The following is a 24,911-nucleotide window of genomic DNA, read 5'->3' as shown; positions in this document are numbered from 1 at the left end:
TAACTTCAATACCCCTACCCCTCCCCCTACCACAAAGGAAACACAAAAATCTTCTAGCATACTAGCACACACAGTACATTAACATCTATAACTGACATACAACACAGCATTCACACACCTACCCTTGCCGAAACACACACACACACACACACACACAATCATCATCATCTAATTATCACAGGGGGCTTCATTTTGACCCAAGGAAGCCCTCTTTGGACCACATATCCTGTACCCTGAAATGACATTGATTGGTTTTGTTTACAAACTGACAGCGTCGCAACAACCAAAATAAGATCGCAGAAATCAACGGTTGCAGCAAGCCAAACCGATTTGGCAGATATCTCGGAAATAACAAGTTCGCATAGTACAGGAAAAAGAACAACTACCACAAGCAGTGCCGAATTTAGATATAGCGAGGCCTTAAGCTATGGCAAGCTGTAGAGGTCCTTTTTAGTATAAAATAAATTTGAGAGGCCCCTTCAGACTGTGAATTCAGACTGAGGGGCCCTAAGCTGTAGCTTGTGTAGATTATACCAAACTCCGGCACTGCTCACAAGGCAAGAAAATTCTCAACTTGACTCTCACATGTTTGGCATTACGTTTGGAAGTGGTCGGGACAAAAATAGAAACTAGAAAGATTTGGACAAACGTAAGTCTGCTGTTTGTGTGAAAGGTCAAGGCCTTGGTCAGAAGAAGACGGACGGGAACATTCGGCGCGCCCTTGTTTTCTGTTGTTTGCTCTGGTGGCATGGAATAGCGGTTAATTGCATAAATTAAATAGCACGCAAACGCGTGCACGATAGGGAATCGTGCATACCAAAAGGCAGTATACGACGATCATCCAAAGAAAGAAAGGGGTTTAGCTGGAGATGGGGAGGGGGTATAACACTTAAGGATCTTAAGCTCTCTCACTTACAGAGGTTATGTTAGTTGTTGGGCGGGATGAGTCATGGAAAATTAATTTTTAACAGTGCTTACTTCATACCATTATCAGATTACTACAAATATGAACGAAATGTGCACTTTGAATATTGTGCCTTAAATAGCCTTTTAAACATATTGTGTATATGCACACTTGTCGTGATAGGATAGACAGGTAGTCAGTTACTGCAAGCTACTGATTTAAAATAGAGATATAATTTAAGAAAGAAGCACAGTGTTATATATATATATATATATATATATATATATATATAGACACACACACAAAGGCATCAAGTTGCGTTCAACTGTTCTTTTTTTTAGTATCACAGAAGTGTCGCCCCCGATAATTCAGAAAAAAATCTATTTGTTATCAAGATCTATTTTGTGGCTTACACTGTAACTCGGGCAATGTACTCGGCCATCCGTGAAGAGTTTATTTACTTCCTTGTTCACTGTCGTGTTAAAGGCAGCAGCAAGAATAGGACATTCAAACCAGTTTGAACCAGTTGTTGTCAAATCAGTCTACATTGAATGGTCTTTTGGATGCATTTGTTCAAACGGATTTCGTCGACAGAAATGGTATGTACATGTGTGATGCTGAATGTTTACTGCTCATTCTTATTTTTTATTTGAGGGATTCGTTAGAATTAACAAGTAATATATTGCTTGATGGTTTTCTGTGATATTTGTGCGCTAATTGTGCTATGAAAATATACCTGGTTTATGGACGGGACAAGATGGCGACCATAAGTATGGATGTTTATGGTCATTCCGCATCCAAGTCGTTTTGGACCCAATAGAAATTGATCGTTTCGCACGCAAGGTGATAGTTGTTTCGTACCCGAGGCTATAGTCGTTTCGTACCCAATGCGATGGTCAGTTCGTACCCATTATTGTACACTGTCATATATACCGTATTGTCACAGTTACCGCTCCCTCTTTAATTACTAACCTCCCATATTTTGTCTAACAAACTGTTCCTATCTTAGAAATTGCATTAAAAGACAAAATAAGGGAAGGGTTGGCCAAGATTAAAAAAAATGAATAACACCTTTCTGTTTGTAATCGTTCAAATCAACAAACATTGCCAGTTTTCTTGGTTTTATTCAGTAATGACTAACATGCCTGAACAAGTTAGTAATATAAATTCACAAGGTTTTTAGCTTAGTTTAAATATTTATTTATTTTCATGACTAGTGAATTTTTTTTCATTATTTGTCATGATCTGTTTTATTTTATTATTCTTTTAAATATAATAAACAGAAATTCTCGTGCAGAGAGAGAGAGAGAGAATTCACCTTGACCTACATTTTACATATATTTAATTCAGTATTTTAAATCTGATTTTATTTGTTTTTTAAATAACTAAAGAAATGTATGTATGCGTGGATCGTTCCAGTAATGAAACGTTTATAATACTGCAAACATTTTTTTCCCCAGAACAGAATAGTAACATTACAATCAAAGGAGTAACTGAAGCAGGAACTAAGGCGAAAGACTAGCACAAAGCAGGAAGTAAGACGAAAGACTAGCACAATGATGGTTTCTTGATCAAAAGGACTTAAAATATTGTTCAAATCGTACATGCTAGAGTTTTATTCAATACGCGAAGAAAACATGTACTGGAGTAGCAGAAGATGCCACGTTATCTAGAAAAAGATTAATCAGAATTACTATATGCAATTTTGTTTTAGGAAAAATAAAACCAGTAATTAGTATAATGTTATCAAATTAATGATGCAATAATGCAATTAATTTGCCTTGTCAGTCAATTCCCAGCCGTATATGCTGATGCGACGTTTCAGTAATTTTCAGGAGGAGATGACGCCGTTCTGGTACTCTTCCCACACCGAGAATAGTCTCACTTGCATTTTGTATGTTTGTCTCTGGTATCTTCTCAATTTTTCTTTTCGCACACCAGTTGAATCAGTGTAACAATTGCAGTGGCTACTCCGTAAAAGCGGCTACCTAGCACCCATAAAGGAAGAGTGGTTTTGCCTGCTTTTGCACCAATGCTTCCTCTTTTAACTAATGTCATATTTTGTCTCCGTACAAGAAAAGGATAGTTTGCTATAAAACGCCATATTTTTCGTGTAAGAGCTAATGAGTAAACTATTATACGCCAGTTCTCGGCGAATTATCGAAAGTTAATCACCAAGGATTTACCTGCAATAACAATATGTAACAGTTTGAAATTTATAACAGTTTGAAATATGTAAGAAATATATATATTTAAAATATGATTTTGGTAGTTATATTTGTAATTCAATGTGTGTAATAAACTTCTATAGCATTTGGTACGAAAACGGTCATAGCATTGGGTACGGAACAACCATAGCATTGGGTACGAATCGACTCATTTGGTTACGAAGCGACCTGGGTACGGAATGACTTGGGTACGTAATGACTTGTTTCGAGGTATGAATAGCCATTATGAACCGATTATTTTTATAAGGTTGGAGAAACACAATTATGTACTTTGGCTCGACAACAGTGGTTTCAGCAAACGCTTATTAAATTTTAGATCATCAAACGAGTCTTTTTTATGCAATTTACTTTTCATAGTCTCCAATCCGAAACTATTCAAAAAATACACATCTCTTGAAACGTCAACATTGACCAGATTGCGTACCTTGAGACTGTCCACTTAAGATGATACACGCACAGAGACATCTGGGACATTTCGTATGAATGCGGTCTATGTACACAATTTTTGACTCCATATTTTTAAAGCTTTACATTTTCTTACTTTACATATTTATATACCTTTTACAGACATTTAACGTATTAACCTTTTATAGTTTATATTGCACTATCTGTTTATGTCAAAAGGTTTACCTTCCTGAAGTTGGCTTTTTATTTCTGTTCCAAAACTTTATGATTACCTTTTTGTAACTTAATATGACTAGGCACCCTGAAGCCAATATTGTGCTGACTTGCCATTAAACGCAGTAATATACATACATATCTAGCCAAAAGTTTGTTCCGCACAACATCGCGTATGTTTCGCATCGAATATTCACGTCAACAAGATTAAATGTTGCTAAAAATTCCTAATTGTTTTCGTTTACGAATAGTTTTCCATAACCATTCATTTGATATTTGCTGTAAAAGACTTGTCTGCAAAAGTAACCCGCAATGTTCGTCCTCAGTTCTGGAAGAGTCCATATTTTGATACTGATAAGAAACCAAATTGAGGCAACAACATTATGGCTGAATAAAGTCAAATAGGAAATCTGATCACTCCGGAATAAATAAATCTACTCTTCCATAGGTCATGGAGGCATCGACCCCGTTTTAGCATATGTTGAATTACGTGTATTATGCTCTATACAAGTTTGAATGGCGTTGAAATACTTCGTGCGCGAAAGGAATGAATTACATTTAACTACACTTGAAGACGATAATCTGAAAATTCATTGAGATACAGACACGGATATCATTCGCGATGTGCGGAACGATATTTTAGTTATTTTTGTATCCAACTGCCAAGGCACTTGTGTTTCCATAACCATTCACGTACAAGTCGTCATGATGGCTGGGTGAAATTTAATCCGATTAGACGTCGGGTGAACGTGGATAGTTCGTTACAATAGCTCAACGGAACGTCCTTTACTGTGTTTATTCGATGCCTTGGAGTCATATGTTAAAGTGTTCAATTTGTATTAACACAACAGAAACGATAATTAGGAGACGCTCTGTTTCTTAGAGAAGTCTGTCAATCTGGCCTCCCATTTCAAACATATAGCGCATTTTGTTCAAGATAATAACTAAATGCCATCAGTTATGGTTGTTTTCGTTTGTAATTGACTATCCAAGTTTACTTCGCGTCTGAAAACTGATTACCCTTAACAAAGACTAAAGGGAACATGGAGAACTTCAAAAGGAAGAGAAAGAAGAGAAAGAATAATATATAGAAGAACTTTATAAACCTTTGCAAAAATAATGAAAAAACTAAAAAGCGGTAAATAAATAAAGGGCGATTAAAATACAACCCTTCAGTCGGTCATAAAGATATTGTAATGGAATTTTAGATGGAATGCAAGATAAATGAAAGTAATAAATGCAATGGATCGTACTACGCAAGATTAAAAGGGTAAACTACTTGGTAATTTGATTCATGATTCTCTCTCTCTCTCTCTCTCTCTCTCTCTCTCAAGTAAAATTGACACCTCTGTACTGCTGGTTAATGTACCCCCTCAACCAACATAGCATGAATAAGTTAAGTCCACACTGATAGGGGAGCTGTGGTGATAGAGCATCAAACTCATAATCCAAAAGTTACACGTTTGATACCTGGGTTGGGTTCGCTGCTTCATTATGTCTTTAACCAAAACACTTAGCTCCAGTTTAATTGGCATAATATGGTCAAATAAAGTAGTGTAAGTGCTATTTCAATCAACGTCTATAACTATACGGATGCAACTGCAGATAACGTGACAAATATGTCAGCATAAAATAAATTGTACTTTCCACCGTGTTAGTTCATGGATACTGATGGATGGGGCAAGTGAAAAGTTTTAACAGCTGTTGATAAAAAGTTTACAGGTTGTGTATATGCAAACTGTTAGAGTTCAACATATTAAGGAATCTCGGTCAACTGTAAACACAGACGAAAGTTGTGGCCCCGGGTGGCCGAGGGGTCTACAGTGGTCGCCTTTACCAATCACCGCATTCGCACAAAGTGGCGGTTGAGGGACAGGTAATTAGACTACAGTATACGCCCCTCAAACTTCTCTAGCAGGGGCTAAACAACTTAAGAGAAAAATTCATAAGGCATGTATACGCCGCATTATAATATATACAACATTTCAGAAAATTATGTGTAGCATCTAGAGTTTACCAGCACAAGGAAAAAATGATCAATTCGCTTTGTGGGAACTGTTTATGATAATTTCAATTTGCTGTTAATCTCCAAAACAAGACATTCAATTGGCAGGGAATCTCTACAAAACAAGGCATCCAATTGGCAGGCAACCTCTGAACAATGAGATCCAATTGGCACGCAATCTATGAAATAAAACATCCATCGGGCAAACAATCTTTAAAATACATCTGCCAATGTGTTAGTAAGCTACACCTGACTGGAAGTCTATAAAATACAATATCCAATGTGTAGACATGTTTCAAATGGCTGGCTATCTCAGAAGTACAACATCCAAGGTGCTATTAATATTACAATAGACTGGTGGTTTATAAAATAAATAAGACATTCAACGTGCTAATGTTACGACTATAGGTCTTAAGATATGTAATAGAAAGGGAGTGAAACCAACAATATAATTACATTTCAACACACAATTTATTTTCCTATAATAAAAAGTGAAAATTCAAAAGACACTAACAGTGTTGTCAATTTAATTCCATATAATCCTAAATGTCCTATTAGAGTATCCACGAACAAAGAATGTTCCAAATGAATTCTAATGGTATAATGTCCTGGCATATAATAGTCTTGAATGTTCTGATATGCCAGTAATCTTGAATGCCCAGGTATGCAAATCCGTGTACTATTGTCAGTATGTTTCGCCGACCTTACGATAACTATCAACTCAGTCTTGCTGTTATCGTATGAGGCATATCTCACGTTTATATTACCTTTCCATTCTTACAACTCATTTTGTTTAGAATTGAAAAGGCAGTTTTATTCTAATGCTGTTCTGCTTATCATGGGGAATTAAGATCAGATAATGCATTTATCAAACAATCATATTATTGGCACTGAAAAGCCTTGTACAGGCTCATGAATACTTATATCTTGAAACACTAAAGCAACAACAGGCATTGTAGAGGTAATATTCTAAATACTATACTTCTGATTAAACGTTATATTTAGGTCCGTTTCCATTTTGAAAAGTGTATGGCCATGCTAATTAACAACTTATTTTATCGAAATTCTGATGGGTTTAAATAATTTCTAAATAACATGCAAGATTTATAATGTGATGACATATTCTCCAAGAGTTGGGAAGACGATGTATTGGTTGCTCGTCAATTTTTTTATCTGTGCACATTTTGTCTTTCTGCAATGTTGTATCTTACCAGACAAATGCATAGGACGTGAGAAAATAAGCAATAAAAGGTGTGCTGAGTAGTTTGCAGCAACAGCATGAAATGCAGCTTTTGGCAAATGGTGGTATAACGTCAAAATAGAAACGCCACAGTGAATCATGACATCTCGGCCATCTGAACATCCTCGTATATTTCCAATGTAAACCGAACATTTTTAATTTTGTTAGTGACGTTGAGGTAAATTTTGAACATTCTCGCCTTTTTCCGATGCAAATAAAAAAATGTAAACCCTATCACAGAGACTCGAAGCTAATATCAGTGATATATGCAAACTGGTTTTTTGCAGACGATCAGCCAGCTTGACGTGTAAAGAATAGATCCTTTTCAGATAGTGGATAAACTTTACATATAGTGTAGGCAATTTCCTATTTTTGATATTAGAATATAGTACAACATGTTAGCATATCCCCTTTTGTGATTATTACTGGTCCAGATAAGCCCAAGACTTTGTTGCGCATTGAATGGCTGAGACCATGAGTATTTTCTTTTACCCCGCATTCCGGTACTTGTTGTTTTTACTAATACTGTCACCATGTTGGCAGCCATATGTCGAACCGATTGCTCAAGGGGAATTTGGGAAAAGGTTATCTCTATCGGAATATGGCTTATTTACCCCGTAGGGGTTCGTTACAAATAAAATTAAGTGTATCAGTCAAAGGATAGAGGGCTGGGGAGGGTCCTGTAACATGGACAAGCGTGGTTTTAATGTTAACTTATCTTAGTAAATAAATCCACCTCTCTTCGGAAAAGAATATGGACAAATGCCGATCCCCCAGCTTACAGAATGTTATCAATACGCCTCATTGTTACGCGATACAATTGATCCAACGAAATAATGTTTTTTTGTTGATTGTTTTTTGTTTTGTGATGCTATTCAATTTTGTTGCTGTTTACTTATAGTACTGTTCCAAATCGAAAAAGGCAAATATCAGGTCGGAAATTTCTGCAACCGATAATCATTTCAGTCAAATGAATATTCAACAACTGGAATACTTAGCAGCCTTGTAAAATTGACATATATATATAGTTTATATTTTATCTTGCAGTATCTGTTTATATGTGGAAAGATTTACCTTTCTGAAGGTAGCTGTTTTCTGTTTACAAATTTAAGTGTACCATTTGTAACATAATGTTAATAGGCACAACGAAGCCAATATTGCGCTGACTTGCCGTTAAACTCAGCAATGTACATATATATTATGACTATAATTTGTTCCGCACAACATTGCGTCTCTTTCTCATTCAATATTCACGTGAACAAGACGAAATGTTGTTAAAATTGCCGAATTCGTTTCAGTCACGAATAGTTTAAACACCATTCTTTTGAAATTTGCTATAAAAGACTAGTCTGTACATGTAACCCGCCATGTTCGTCCTGAGTTCTGGAAGAGTCCATATTTTGGTACTGAGAAGAAACCAAACTGAGGCAGCAACATTATGACCGAATAAAGCCTAATCGGGAAAGCTGATCACTCCTGAATAAATAAATCTACGCTTCCATAGGTCATGGATGCATCGACCCCGTTTTAGCATGTATTGAATGGCGTGTATTACGCTCTATATCAGTTCGAACGGCGTTGCAATTCTTCGTGCGCCAAGGAATGAATTACGTTTAACTACACTTGAAGACGCTAACCTGAAAATTCATTGAGATACTGAAACGGATATCACTCGCGATGTGCGGAACGAAATTTTAGTTATTTTTTTATCCAGCTGAAAGGCACTTATTTTTCCATAACCATTCATGTACAAGTCCTCATGATGGCTGGGTGAAATTAAATCCGATTTATTTAGACGTCGGGTGAACGTGGATAGTCCGTTACAATAACAGAAAGGACCGTCCTTTACACTGTTTATTCATTGCCCTGGGGTCAAATGTCAAAGTGTTCAGTATTTTCAAAAACCCTTTTTTTAATAACACAACTGAAACGATAATTAGGAGACACTATGTTTCTTAGAGAATTCTGTAGAGTTGGCCGCACATTTCAAACATATATCACATTTGGTTCAAGGTGATATCTAAATATGGTCAATTATATATTTTTTTTTCTCTGTTGTAAGTGGATATCCAAGTTTACTTTGCTTCTGAACACTGATTTCCTCCTAATAAAGACTAAAGGGAAAACGAAGAACTTCAAAAGAAGAGGAAGAAGAGAAATAAGAAGAATTAGAAGAAGAAATCTATAGACCTTTGCAAAAATAACGAGGAAAAAAGCGGTAAATAAATACACGGTGATTAAAATAAAACCATTGTGTCCATCAGAAAGGTATTGAAATGGAATTTTAGAATGAATGCAAGTGTGTGTGTGTGTGTGTGTTGTTTAGTTTTTTTTAAAGCAGCTTTAAAAAAATTTCAGTCATATCACTACGATGTCTGTTTAAAGTGATGTCTAGCACTGGAGCATCATGCTGCAGACATGTAGCATGATGTCCCACCCAGTCACATTATCCCGACACCGTAAAATGCAAGATACCCAAGCTTTTTGTTATACACCGAAAGCTTATTCTAAAGTCATTCGTGATCCCATACTTCATACGTACTACTTCAAGTACCACATTTTCCAGGCGCAAAGTATTTTCATTTATATCATGAACAAAAACAACTCGATCCATGACTAATATCAATGCATTTCTTCCTTACTGACACCATTGTGGCAAATGTGAACAGTAATACAACAGTCTGGATCAACTTGTTCATTGCAGATTGAGATATTTTTGCAATTTATCGTAGAGAAAGTTTGTTCCTGAGGGACTCAACTTGATTCAGTGTTACACCTCAGAAGACCATCGCTGTAGATAATGTTACCATGGACAAATCAAGAAAAAATTCCGACAAGAGACAAGTGCTTATGACGTATTGTAATTGCGCTAAACATGTGGAAAATGTTCGTAACAAGACCAAATAATGACACGCTTGTTCTTGAAATAAGTAATTTTGTCACCAGCTTATCCAAAGGTGTTACATTTCGATATATGTGAGCGTTTGGAATTTCTGGATCAATATAACCAAGTCAAATGGGACCATCTTGTAAAGTTTATTTGTATTGGATTTGAATGTCCTCAAGACACTGCCATTCACCTTTCTAACTTTTGAGTTTGTCATGAATGTATTCAGCAACCTTTATTTTATTACTGTTGAACGTGTAACATATTTCGAAGTAGACTAAAATATATAGCACAACCTACACTCCTTCTGTGGGTCTTTGACCACAGTGGCTGGGATGAGTATGAGACACATCGTTCAAGGAATTGTCATCAATATCATGTAGTAATAGATCACAATTTCTTGGAAACAATGGAAACGAATATGCAGAGTTTATACGAATGGAGCCGAAGTCATGCACATGAAGGTTAATACATGCAGTTTAAAGATTCCGTGAGTTATTTTGACTACGACTTTGAGTAAAACCTGGAATACGTTTGAAATGACGGAAATGGTCTAATATTATCCTTAGTTTTTAGTAAGGAAAGAAGAATAAAAACTCGTACTCCGATATTTATCTGAGCATATACAACGGTATGTGGACATAACAAATGGAAACTTGCTACTTTAGGTACCAAGCCCGCTCTATACATATCCGACTGGGTTTCAAAATAAATCATTGCAACTAAAGTCTGATGTTTCCTTTATGTATTACGTGTGTTGAAACGCGTACTGAACACGAAACGTGTTATCAGGACGACCAAGAACTTGCTGTGATAGGAATGTAGGTCAGTGTTGAATTGTTTCATGGTCTTGTTCGTGGAAACCAATTGTTCTGAGTAGACGAAATGTGGCACATTCCAAACACAGAACGTTAATACCAGGACGACGGATCGAATACAAAGACTTTTTCAGGCTACGTTCACGAGTTTCTCATATTGAAAGAAGAAGCGAACTGCTGTCCTTCCAGGTGTCATACTCGACAGAGACCAAACCAAGCTATTTTTACCAATCCAGGCATCGACGTGTGACATGTGCAATAGAATGAAGGTAGACGAGCGTTTGCTAAAGACATGCCCAATCGTTTGCAGGGAACTACTTTACGGATTTAAAAACTATACGTTCAGCTAATCAACGATAAAGCAAAATTCATTAAACACGTCGAAATCATACGTGAAGATTTTATCTTGGTGAATTACGACTAGATTATGGAGTGTATTCCACCCGACAGCTTTATCATTGTTGTCATTGCTCTTTACAAGAGAGTCAGTGTCACTTCACAATTGTATTTTTTGCTGGAAACTTGAATACACCGTTTCATCTACCTAGTTGCATGTACATCAATCAACCCGAATGATACCATCATCAAATTGAAGACAAACGTTAAGGAACGTGGACCAACAAACATCACGAAGAGAATATTCTTATGTTTGACAATCGCCAACCGAACAATTACGAGCGTTACCAGAATGTACATTTGCCAGATCATCAATTTGTCTTGTAGAAAGTTCATTAGAAAAAAGAGAAACGAGAGTGACTTCCTATTATTTTCAAGGTACCGTATGGCTATTTCCTTTCGGTATAATAAGGCAGAGAGTTCCATTAAAGAAAGATTAGACCATTTTTGGCAAAGACATCCACATAGAAATGTAAATTCGAATAATGACGTACGTGATGCTGTAGTCCGTGACGAGAGTGATGCTGTACCAAGTGACATTAGCGACACAGCATTGCTACAATATAGAAGGCGATGCCGTAACTGTGTGAAACTTTGGATATCATCACCATCTCGTCCGTAGATAGCTTTGCACGACAATTGTTAATTTAGGAGTCTCTTGACATGGAATCAATATCTGGCAGGAAAAAGCTTTATCTAGAGTATGATGTGTATACCATGCGTGCTTAGAGTGGGACAAACCAATGGGTTTTGGTTGTGAAGTGAAACTCTACGAATGGAAACGTAACGCTTTAGCTTACAATGAACATTCTAATTGGTTCTTGTTCTTTCACTTCATCCACTTGTATAGAAAAGTCTTAGTTGCTAGACACGGCACATTGATCACCGATTTAACTTATTATGTTGGTATTTACTCCGTGTCCCATCACCTTCATAATAACAATCCAAGCCAATGGATTGTGCTGTGGCTGGCTGACAAAGGAGAAGAAATTAACTTTTTAATGAGCTTTTTTGTGTGCAATTATATGATTTGTTTAACCAAACTAATCATCTTTATGTTGGGCTGTTTTGTCTGTGTAATATGTCTCCAGTGTTGTAGTCTCAGAAGCTTCAAACCAGTTCTAAAATTATGGTTGCATCCTGCATTCAAAAGAGACTGACGAAATGTCAAATTGTCAATTGTCAATTTGAAAATGTTCTATCGAACATAAACCACGTTTACTTGGTTGACTTCTAGAAAACATCGTGTGCCGTTACAATGTATGGAATTCACCCTACACGTTACTGAAAGAAAGCGAACTATAACTGCTTTCGTTGGTAGGATGGATTTCCAGGAAAGATAATGCAATCAATAACATCGAATCATCTTGAATAGCAAGTTTTCAGAAAACGATGAAGAAATGAAACTTTCATGTTAAGGCAAAGGGCATTATCGCAACTCTTGAAATATTCATATTATTCAAAATGTATTTTAAAAGTGTAATCAGTCTCATTACTTATTATTTGGTGTTGCTTAAATGTCGTAGAGACAAATATAAATTACAAATATTGGCTTATCACGATGCCACCTATTTGCCACATACGCATTTTCAGGTCGATTTAAAACCTACCACTCAGGATTATTTGATATTTAGTACGCATGTTGTAAGATTGTAGTAAAACAGATATCTAGTAACTTACGTGTCATCTTCTTTCCTTTTTTGTCTTGCAGCTAGTAATACATTCTCGCCCTCAACTCCCCATCAGCAAAACATAACACAAATACACAAAGGAAAGAAACAAAACAAAACGCCTACTATTAAAGCAAGACTTCAATTTTCTTTCTGACAATATTTAGCATGAATTGCTTTCAATCTCATCTTCCTAACTAACCCATTTACGCACTGTTAGCCATAGGTAGCGACAACTAGACAGGTTTGCTGCCATTTCTTCATAAAATGTTTCCACAAAATGTTTTGATGGATTACTTTGACAACACATCAATTATTAAAAGGAAATATTCACGTTGTGCATTTAAACACAACATTCATATTGGAAAATCTTACAGGTGCTGTGTCACAACTAGCCGCTCCAAGAATCGATGTCTAAACAAAGATGTAAATTATCCTGAATCCCGGTGGAAGTAAATTTCAAGAAGGAGTGGTTATTCGTTCTCTCCTACAGTTGGCGCCCAATACCGTAGATAAGGCTATGAAATCCAAACCATAAAATGTCAAACAATCAAGAAACAGACGGTGAAGTTGAGAGCAGCAACTACACTCCTCATCAACCTCTCTCAAGAAACCAACCCCCAAACCTACCGCTGCACTCTCAAGAAATTCAAGCATTGCGACTAGAATATTTAGGTACTCATGGAAGCCTTTACTTGAAAGCACCACGCTTATTTATTTTGTGTCTCCTCTATGTCTCTTCCATTGATGTTGATATCGGCTAAGCCTTGTTTTAAAAGGTTTTCCCAATCTGATGAAGAAATGGAAATCCACCTCTAAAGAGACTATGACGCTTCCTTTGTCTGCTTCTGTTCCGTTGCTGCTGCTTTGGCCATATAAATTTAGCCATATATGAACAAGTAAAAGTATAACAGGAAGTGTTGGACAAGGCTAATTTGATTTCCTCAGACAAAAAATCTTTGCTAACACACTACCATCGTCAATATTAAAATTCGTCTCAAAACATGATTAAACAAAGTTAATTTATGTCGGTATTCACTAAAGCGAGCAACACAATGAGAACACAGATATTTCAAAAGTTTCCTAAATAAATCTTTATGTGAAAGCTCTTTGAACTTATTATCTGAAGGAACTGTTCCCTTGACACAAATATAGACTACCATTAGGGGAATCTTTTCGCATGCTTCTACACATAGTGAAATATGACATTCCAGTCAGTCAAAATAAAACGTGTTCCTTCAGTGAGGATGATTTCTTCCAATGCTGATAACCACGTTGTAAGACAAAGCAGGTCCTCGCTTGTGATGAATGATGACTATAGTGTTTAAGGAGTGTTGAAATGAACATAAAAATGACAAAATATCTTTGGAAGGGCATTCATGTTGTGAACTTACACCTTATCGAAGGACAAACATTAAGCATCTTATATCTTACACATCTTAAGTATCTTAATCATCTCTTTCCTTATAAAGGGTGGATGGAACTCGAATAAGGGATACCTCACTTACCCACACCCGACCAATCATAATGCTGTTCACCTTAAAAAGAGAGTTACAAACGTTGATGGGTCAAGCAGAGGTGTCAGAAACTGAAACATTGCAACAGTACTGACAGTTAATTAAATACAGGTGTTTAGGTTGGGATTTGAATTAATTTCTGGAATTCCATGACATTTTATGACATTTCTTTGCATACTTATTGACTTAGATTTGAATTTAAAATCGGATACTTATACCGGACAATTTAAATGGAACTAACCGCAGTAGGACTAACCTATTCTAGTTATAACGTTTTCACGTGTTGGTTAAAACCTGTAAAATTACAACTAGAATGAACGTTGTGGTAATTTGGATGATCTCATTAGGGGTGGGAGGCGCTTCATTACAATTCTTTGTATACGATTTTTGATTGAAATATGTCATAACCAGTCGTGATGGCAATTAGAGAAGTGAAGGTCTATTATTATATGGAAATGTTTACTAATGTGGTTGTTTATATCATGCCGTGGAATTGAGGATTTGAACTGATTGGATACATAAAGACGCATTGTTGCGCACTGCTCAGCTGACATGGCAGTTATCAAGACCGTTACCCTTACATGACGAGCTTGTCACTCTGCAAACTGAACTTCATTGAATCCCTTTTAATACAGAAATCATGCATGCTTTGTTTCTGGTATCAACACTCGTTAAATCCGTCGTGTATAGGGAAACCCCCGGATGACAGTTCAACAATCAGGAGAGTTTATGAGTTGATACCAGAAAAAAGACGACGTGTATGATTGTTATTCTTTAATGAAAAATATATTAAACGATTTCAGTTGCTAGTGAAGGCGATGATGCCACTAAAATATGTTACTTAAACCTTTCCTGTGGCGACGCGCTCTCAAAATCAAGGATGATGTACATGAGGGTCGAGCAAGTCAGCTGACTTCTAAAAACTTTTGAGAATAGACGGTTTGTCGAATCATTCAGCATAATATATGTAATTTCTGGGGAAATAAGTCAACTATCATGGCAGATAAATATGTGAAATTATACAGACTAGTAAACTTTATTTGGATTGATAAATAAATACAAATTCACACCGTTTATAGTGAGGCAAACGAAGTAAAAGCATGTTAGGTCCTTAGTAGGAACAATGTGAATCCAATGCGAGCCTGGTAAACGTTATTTGATTGCATGATGTCAGAAAACACACAATACCAAATGCATAGTCAAAAGGATAAGAATAGCAACATGCCTTCTAAAATCCGATTCTAATACTTGATCTGTCAACATTGATAAACTTTATCCAACTATATTTTTGCAAAAAATATGAACTATTGCTTCCATTATTTGGTTGCAATATGCAGCCTTCATACGTATATGACTAGTATTTAATACCGATCCGGTGGCCTAAGTGGTTTTAGAAGCCGCCTCGGATGCGGAAGGTCGCGGGTTGTAACCCCGGCTGCATCATACCAAAGACTTTTAAAAATGATGCAAGCAGTTCTCTCGATTAGCGCTTAACATTGAGAGATTAGTGTTAGGATTGACCGGCTTGTTTTCATGATAATGTGAATGGGAGGGATACGATGCTACGTGACTGCGGCATGATGCACCATTACCAGATATCACCATAAACTGCCACACTGCAGACATCCTAGCGTATGACTGAAAAACTGTTAAATCTACATTAAAAATCCAAACCACACACACACACACACACACACACACACACACACACAAACACACACACACGTTCAAGTATCCAATACATGAATAGTGTATAAAATGAAGAACGCTGGTGGGTTAAGTCTGGTTACGCCTGCTACTATAAGTAACAATCGGAGGTACTAAATGTGATATATGACTCAGAGGGACAACTGCACCTGTGAAGAAATCTCTGGCTGATCAGGCGACCAAGAAGAAATGCTCATGAAACAGGTTATGAAGGCATATAGCAAGAACCGTTTTGACAATTCAGAGCATTAGCTTAGGTTCAGCTGGAAATGACGCCATCAGTTGCATCGGGTAACGTCTCTGATTCAGACAGGTCCGTAGCATAACTAGTGGGTTTGAAAAGGACCAATAATATTGCTTGCTTCACCAAAATCCTGGTCAGCAAACCGCGTCAACATAACAGTCGAAAATCTAACAAGAATCATCAACCCTTGATTTAATGTTAGTCTGTGTACAACTGCGTGCGTCGCGCTGTCCTTTTAACCTGTTTGTTCACGTGTGCGTTTCATACAAGGAACCTAAATTATTGCATTTATATCGAAACTTGTATAACTAGCCGAGGAGGTGACTGAGTGGACTTGACCATGTTGACATCACCGTGGTTGACATTTTTACAAAATGTATTTTAAATTATTCTTCAACTGTTTGGTAGTCATTGCAATACATTTAAACGTGTACTAAATCATCTTGAATTGATTGTATTATTCCTTACAGAGTTAGTTTGCGATACGAATCCACTTGAAATTTGTCAGGGCTTCAGTTACTCATATTTCATTTAACAATATGTGCATTTATGCGAGTGAATAAACAGCTTTGAAAATCTGGCTAATTTCAGGCAATAAACCATTCTTTGCCTGGCTTGAAAGAATGTTTTGTTGAGTATGTAGGAAAGAGTGGCACTAAACTGTGTAATTCGCATTCTACTGAAGGTCTAACCGAAGGAGAAGAAATGTATTTTTCAAACGTTTCAGGAATTTTTAAGCATATATTTGATCAACATTTTTATAACGGTGTTGCTAACGTTTTCCGACAACATTAAGTAGCTTGTGGTGGATTCTAGATCCTGGGTAGACCCTTTTGTACCTTCACAGCTTACGTGCTCGATTAAGGCAAGTAGACAGACTTTGTTTGTTCCTTTGTCTTGAACAGTCCACTACCTTATTTAAAATTATGCTCCTTTCTTTTTCGTTGTTGCGTTGGTGTCGTTACCTAAATAATAAACATGTAAACTTAACAGTTCTTCTTTAATTACCTGAGATTGGGGCAACAAAGTAAACCGTAACATAAGATAACAACGGTGTCTGTATTTATGCAAACATGCAAAATCGGATTCTAAATGAACTTTATGTATGGAGAAATGTAGATTTGCATTGCGTATTAGTCGTAATTTGAAATTAGTCTCCCACACATACAAATTAAGGGTCAAACAACTTGCGGGCACAATGATGTGGGACACAGACTGAATTGTAGATGATCGTTTCACTGGCGTCTACAGTTTCTGATATGCATGGTTGACACTAATCACTCGACCAATACGGCTATGCATTGAACACTATATATGGTAGTATTATTTAATTATTAAATGTAATTGAACAAATATAGCTTAAGTCTAACCAGTACCAGGCCATCTCTTTATATTATATAAGATTTTATGAGGGTGGACAAGAACCTCATTTCCGAAATGCCTGATGTAAACATAATACCAATGAAATGTTAAGAACCTAAATGCCAGAAGAAAATTTATAATAGATAATGTCATTATTTAACGTAAAAATGAAAATTATATTTCATTCCTACATAATTCAGTAGTTTATAGCATTTGTTCGTATTGGTCTGCCGGTAGAGACTAAAATCTAAAACAAAATATTCAAAATGACACGGAATAAAAATGTAATATCAAGTAACAGTCAGTATAGAAATGAATGTGTATGAATGCCTAATGTGGAGGACATAGTGAAGCAAGTATGGCCCAATCAAACTCATACAATATTCTATGATAATTGCAAACGTAAAAGTCAAAGGCCTGTGAAAATCAGTGATCAACAGGAGTACCAGATTATCAGTTGAGGATTATGTTTAATTTGTCTATCTCATGTGTTAAGAGAAGAGTTTTATTCCGTTTCTTGTATAATACTGTTAAGGTCTGCAAATCATTGTCAGGTTTTATCATGAACATCTAATACATACTTCATTTTAAAATGATTTATCAGCATTGCATCGCAAACCAAAGTAGATGAAAGTTCATTGATATTAATCTTCTTTGAATTGTTCTTTCTTATTAGAGCTGAGAGATCTATAAAACAGATCTTATGAAGCTTTAATTTATGTGGTATTAGTATATTGTCTCATAAATATATTTGCTGGGTTAAAAACACTTTCGACATTAGTCATGTTGGTGACACACATCTCGTTAAGTATTACAAAAACAATGTTCTTAATAAATTATATTAGGCGTACTTGTAGTGTTTAAACATATTTTAGGACATTAAAGTTACTGTAGAGGGCGAAAAAGTCAAATTGATGTAAATAAGATCAGAAATCAGAAACTGCATATTATGACGTTTGAAATAATACAGATAATTTTTATTCGTATGGTTATGGAACTTTGATGAATTTCTGGAAGTTAATATATTGCTATAAAGAAATAATCACTTGGTATTCCCCTAGAGAGTATATTCTTAAACTATCTAATGTTATAAATCTTTATAATGATTATGTTTGAGGTACTAAAATGTCCACTTGACGAATGTAGGAAAGGATGATCTACTTCAACGTCTTGTCTTGTCTTCAGCCTGCATTTATGATACTTGAACAAACTTTATCAACGTTGTAACAAGATTACCGGGTGGGATATTTCGGATTAACAACAGAACACGTTTTGACGACACAGATATATGGTTTAATGTGGCGATTTATATGAGTAGTGGATTATGAAGATGTGTGCGTATTTATAATCCAAATATTGGATCTATTTAACAAAAAAAACGCACAGTTTCAAAGATGGAAAAAATATACAAATAAATTTAGTTCAGTAACCCTAAAATACAGGATAAATGATTTCACAAATGATTCAATAATGGAAAGATGAATATAGTTCACTCAAATAGTAAACAATGTAAGCGTTTACACATAGTAAAAAAATGTATTCGCTCAGGTAGCGAAATTATGTCACTAAACAAGAACGGATATACAATCTATCCTTCCAGTCCTGAATAATACACTGGGTCTTACTAACCCAAAATTAGCATACAGCTAAAAATACATGTGTGGAGATGCACTCCGTCACCCGTGCACCTTATCCGCTCCACAGCTCCTCTGAATCAATTTCACAACCAATATAGACCCCGGACCCTCGGAATACTATGATCACTTGAAACATTAGACCCTCCGGACACTTGAAATATTAGACCCTCCGGACCCCCTGGTCTTTTGACGGCTCTACAGCTGGGTCACCTTAGTCCCTCTGGACACTCCGGACGCTAGACATTAGACGCTCCGGCACCTTAAACGCTCCGGACACACGGACGTTTCCACACTCTGACAACACCGGACACCCCGGATATTCCTACTCTCAGACAACACTCAGCCCTACAGCTGGAGTTGTGTGAATCCTTTTAGCAGGCCGCTTGCTGACAAAACCATTAGTATTGTAAAGGTCCTTTACATGTAGTAACGTATTTATACCTTTAGAATTTTCGTTATTCCTTATCGAAGGCACCTTGCACGTGTGGCACAGGACGAATCGTACTCACGATTTCGAAATACATAGACCATATTATAATCACCCTCGGGTATCGTTGTACAGAGAAAAAGAAACGAAACCCGAGTACATGTATTTAATTAACAAATTTTACACCATTCCGTGACAATACCTCCCCCCCAAAAAAAAAGTGGTATCACTTTTAGAACAATCACGGAATGTGAACAATGAAACATTATTAAAACTTCCAATTTTCAGACCGAACGAAATGATTTGCTAATTACACCGTACTTAAAAAATCAGCTCCCACATTTTCTGACCCTCGAATTGCCTCGATTCGAAAACTGTATGGTTGCAAAGACAACGCCCAACGCATCAATCTTGCATTGGTGACCTTTGCTTTATTCAAATATAAAAGCGGCTGATGGTCCGTTTGCAAGGTAAACTCCCTCCCAAAAAGATATGTATGGAATTTTCCTATTCCCCATACTAAACCTAAGCACTCCTTTTCAATCACGGAGTACTTTTCCTCTCTAGGGAGCAATTTCCTACTTGCATAAGCAATGGGCAATTTCATCCCCCCTTGCTCCTGTAGCAAAACAGCCCCAAGACCCGTATCGGACGCATCAGTCCTCAGTACAAAAGGTTTATCTATTTCCGGCAACTTTAAAATTGGTGCACTTACCAGTTTGTGTTTTAGAGTGTTAAACGCTTTTTCCTGGCATACACCCCATGAAACTTTATTCGGTTGCCCCTTCCTAGTCAAATCCGTTAATGGGCTGGCAATAGCCGAAAAGTTGGGGACGAATTTCCTGTAGAACCCGATTAGACCTAGGAAAGACCTTACTTGTTTTTTTGTCTCTGGTCTAGGGGCATCCCTGATTGCTTCTATTTTATCTGGATGAGATTGCAACTGGCCTAGTCCACTTACCAGATGTCCCAAACATTCCAGACTGGAATACCCTATGCTACACTTAGTAGGCCTAACTGAAAGGTTTGCAATGTGAAGTCTATCGAACAGATCCCGTAATACCTTAACATGTTCATCCCATGTATGCGTGTAAACAAAGATGTCGTCTACGAAGCTGTCGACGTTTTCCGTTCCGTTTAATAATTTGCGCATGAGACGAACGCACGACGCACCGGCGTTGACTAAACCGAAAGGCATAACTTTAAATTGAAACAGTCCTTTGGGAGTCGCGAATGCCGTTAACTCGCGGACATTATCGGCGATGGGTATCTGCCAATATCCCTTGCTTAGATCTAATTTGGAAATGTATTTATGACCTGCCAATTTTGAAAATACACTTTCCATATCTGGCATTGGTTCTGCATCAAATACGGTGATCTTGTTTAATTGCCGAAAGTCGATGCAAAACCGGTTGGTCCCGTCTTTCTTTCTGACACGGGGGACGAGTATGGGGAGTTTGAAGGTTCGATCACTCCCTGGTCTAACATTTTCATCACTTCTTCGCTGATTGTCTCCCGTGCATTAAAGGGTATCGGATATCCTTTAATCCTGATAGGCTCAGTGGTATTCAATTTGATCTCGTGTCGAATTACACCACGGGGGACGAGTATGGGGAGTTTGAAGGTTCGATCACTCCCTGGTCTAACATTTTCATCACTTCTTCGCTGATTGTCTCCCGTGCATTAAAGGGTATCGGATATCCTTTAATCCTGATAGGCTCAGTGGTATTCAATTTGATCTCGTGTCGAATTAGACCCGTACAGCCTGGTCTGTCCGTGAACACATCTGGATATTTGGACAAAACCTCCATAATCTGTGTACGTTGACCCTCCGATAACTCAGGGCATACATTTATCTGGTCAATACTTTCTTTACCAACGTCCATGGGGTATTCAAGGGGTATTTCTGTGCTGGAGACGAATTCCCCTTCGTCACCAGACCTATCCTCTATCACCGCAACGCATACTACATTCAAAATCCCTTTATCAATCGTTTGTCCAGGTCTCGCTACGTAGAGTTTAAGCATATTGGCATGAAATGTCTTGGACTTCCCCTCCATATCAATGATATAATCCATTTCGCCTTTCACCTGTCTGACTTCATATGGCCCTTTCCATTGGACTAGCAGCTTGTTGTTATTCGTTGGGAGAAGCACCAACACTTGATCGCCTACGTCAAATTTTTTACTCCGAGTTCCTCGGTTGTAGTACTTGGCGTACCTACGACTAGATTTCGCGAGTTCGTCTTGCGCCATTTGACAAGTACTTTCTAATCTTTCGCGCAAATCAACTACGTAATGGTATGTGGTCTTAATTTCTTCGTCCGCGACCTCGTCTGTCCACAGTTCACGAAGTATGCGCATAGGACCACGAACTGTCCTACCGTACAATAGTTCAAACGGGGAAAAACCCAAGCTTTCCTGAGGAACCTCACGATATGCGAACAGAAGGGCGTTCATATATCTATCCCAATCTTTCGGTCTTTCCGCACACATTCTCCGCAACATTTGCTTCAATGTGCCGTTGAATTTCTCGACCAATCCATTGCACATAGGATGGTAAGGTGTTGTGCGTAACTGTTTAAGGGACAACAACCTACTAATTTCTGCCATAAGATCTGAGGTGAATTGCGCTCCACAATCCGTAAGAACCTCTTCGGGCACTCCGACCCTGCTGAACATGTCTACGAGCGCTTCGGCTACACGTTCGGTTTCAATTGATGGCAAAGCTATGGCTTCTGGATATCTGGTAGCGTAATCTACCAGTGTCAAGATGTATCGGTTTTTCCGATCTGTATGCGGAAATATTGGTCCTACAATGTCGATGGCTACTCGTTTGAACGGAGTATCTATCAAGGGCATCTGACCTAACGGTACTCTAGTTACCCTGCCTTTAGAGATCGTCTTCTGGCAAACGTCGCACGAGCGACAGAACCGCGCTATGTCGCTATTGACGCCAGGCCAATAAAATTCTCTTAATACCCTATCCGTTGTTTTCTTTATGCCTAAATGACCTGCCATACTCGACTCGTGCGCGACCTTTAGTACATGTGCCCTAAATTTCTGGGGAACCACTAATTGCAAGAACTTCCTATCCGATGTAGAGTATTCCCTGTACATTAAACCCTTTCGAACAAGGAATTTAGAGGAACCCCCGTTCTTACACTTTCTCACGGTACCCGTTAATGCCTTCTCAGAGGTTGCACGTAAAGACGCGTCACGTTTTTGCTCGTTTTGGAATTCTTCGCGGGATATATCAGTAATGGCTTCCGGTACTTTTAACTTACGCAAAGGTTTATTTTCCTCCTTTACCTGAGCCCTAGTTTGCACTGCCTGGATGATAGGGAATCGGAAATCTGCTATGGTTGGAAGTCTAGAACCCGGTACGTTGCCAATCGTCAGTTCATAGATCGGGTTGGCTACGCATAAAGCTTCCACAGTCCCGGTCAAAAAAGGTGTATCTATCATTATCCTTGCAACTGGAACGTGGTCGATTGTCTGGTCAAGCAACATGCAAGGTGATTTAAACCCAAGCAATTGATCATCGCGGACTAAGCTCCGTTTCACAACTACAGTAGTGCATCCCGTGTCTCGTAGAACGGTGACTTCTTGTCCGTTAACAGTGCCGTTTGCGGTCGGCACCCGTGCCTCTGGAAAAATACACGTGCCGATTGATTGGATCACATCGCGACTGGTCTCTGAACGCACCACCGGTTCACGCACCGCTTTCCGCTTAACTTGCTGGGAAACCTTAAGTTTTCCATTTACCGATCTTCTGCCTCTAATGGCTACCGCTACTTTCTGGACTGGTCCCTTCCGCTTAGGACAATAGTGGGAGATATGACCCACTTCCTTGCAAATGAAACATTGCATGTCACTCCGCTTCCCCTGGTTACTCCTACCAGTTTTTTCAGGTTCCCTGGGTTTTCTGTCGTTGACCTGATTCCCACCTTTGACATCTCGCGTGATGACATTCTGCGAACCTCCCCGAGCTTCGGCGAACAAATCCGCTTGTGTGGCCATTTCATGTACATTTGTGAAGGATCTTTCCTTCAAGAATAAATATAACTCCTTGCCACAAGTTGTTAACAATTGGTCACGAAGCAAGAAATCGACAAGACCCTCAAATGTCTTGACGACTTTACCACATTCCACCCATCGCTGCAAATAATTGCAAGTCCTACTGACGAACTGTGTGAATGTTTCGCCTCTATCTGGTTTACTATACTTAAACTTCTTGCGAAACCCTTGCTCGGTTAGTTCATATTTCTTGAGAAGTGCCTCTTTCAACACGGGGTAATTGAGCGAATCGGCCGTGGATAAACGCGAATACACGTCTAACGCTTTACCTTTCAATAACGCGCTATCTGGTTAACTATACTTAAACTTCTTGCGAAACCCTTGCTCGGTTAGTTCATATTTCTTGAGAAGTGCCTCTTTCAACACGGGGTAATTGAGCGAATCGGCCGTGGATAAACGCGAATACACGTCTAACGCTTTACCTTTCAATAACGCGCTATCTGGTTTACTATACTTAAACTTCTTGCGAAACCCTTGCTCGGTTAGTTCATATTTCTTGAGAAGTGCCTCTTTCAACACGGGGTAATTGAGCGAATCGGCCGTGGATAAACGCGAATACACGTCTAACGCTTTACCTTTCAATAACGCGCTAAGATGGAGCGGCCAATCGTCTTTCTTCCATTTTTGTACCGTAGCATACCTCTCGAACCTATTTAGATAACTATCCATATTATCTTTATCGTCTTCAAATGGGGGCAATTTTGGACCTCTCAGTTTAACATCATGTTCCCCCTCTTTTTTAGCTTGCAATAGCTCAGAATTTCTTAGATGTTCCCTCTGCCGATTTCTATCTTCCCCTTCTAACTTCTCCCTCTCTGCTTCCCTTTCCCATTCTATCCTTTCCCTCTCAGCCTGTTTCTCTAGTTCAATCTTACCCTTCTCTAATTCTATCATTTCCTTCTGGGTTTCCCTTTTTTCCCTTTCTAATTCCCTCTCTAATTCCCTCTCCTTTAATCTTTGGTCCCTCTCCCGGGCTTGTTCTTCACGAACGAAATTTCTAAGGGACTCCCCCTCATAACCAAACTGTTTCCCCAGTTCTACCAGTTCTTTCATAGAAGTCATTTCAAAAGTTTGGTGGTGACAAACCTTAAAGTGCAGTTTTATACAAACCACGTAATTACCACAAACCGTATTTTCTTTCACGAAATGCAACAAAAATATTAAATACAAAA

At 37.9% G+C, this 24,911-nt stretch overlaps 1 protein-coding gene across 2 annotated transcripts in view; it reads left to right on the top strand.

Moving 5' to 3' along the window:
* The first annotated feature begins 1,419 nt into the window (after nucleotides 1-1,419).
* Nucleotides 1,420-24,911, top strand: part of LOC149774191 (uncharacterized) — a 243,074-nt gene continuing 219,582 nt past the window's right edge. For both annotated transcript variants that reach the window (XM_089945702.1, XM_089945703.1), the window contains exon 1: nucleotides 1,420-1,503. The gene's annotated coding sequence lies outside the window, so the exon portion shown is untranslated. The remainder of the gene's footprint in view (nucleotides 1,504-24,911) is intronic.

Source organism: Sinohyriopsis cumingii, unplaced genomic scaffold (genome assembly GCF_028554795.1).
Source record: "Sinohyriopsis cumingii isolate HCF-2022 unplaced genomic scaffold, ASM2855479v2 utg000400l, whole genome shotgun sequence".
NCBI classification, from domain to species: domain Eukaryota; kingdom Metazoa; phylum Mollusca; class Bivalvia; order Unionida; family Unionidae; genus Sinohyriopsis; species Sinohyriopsis cumingii.
This window is presented reverse-complemented; position numbering and strand designations above follow the sequence as displayed.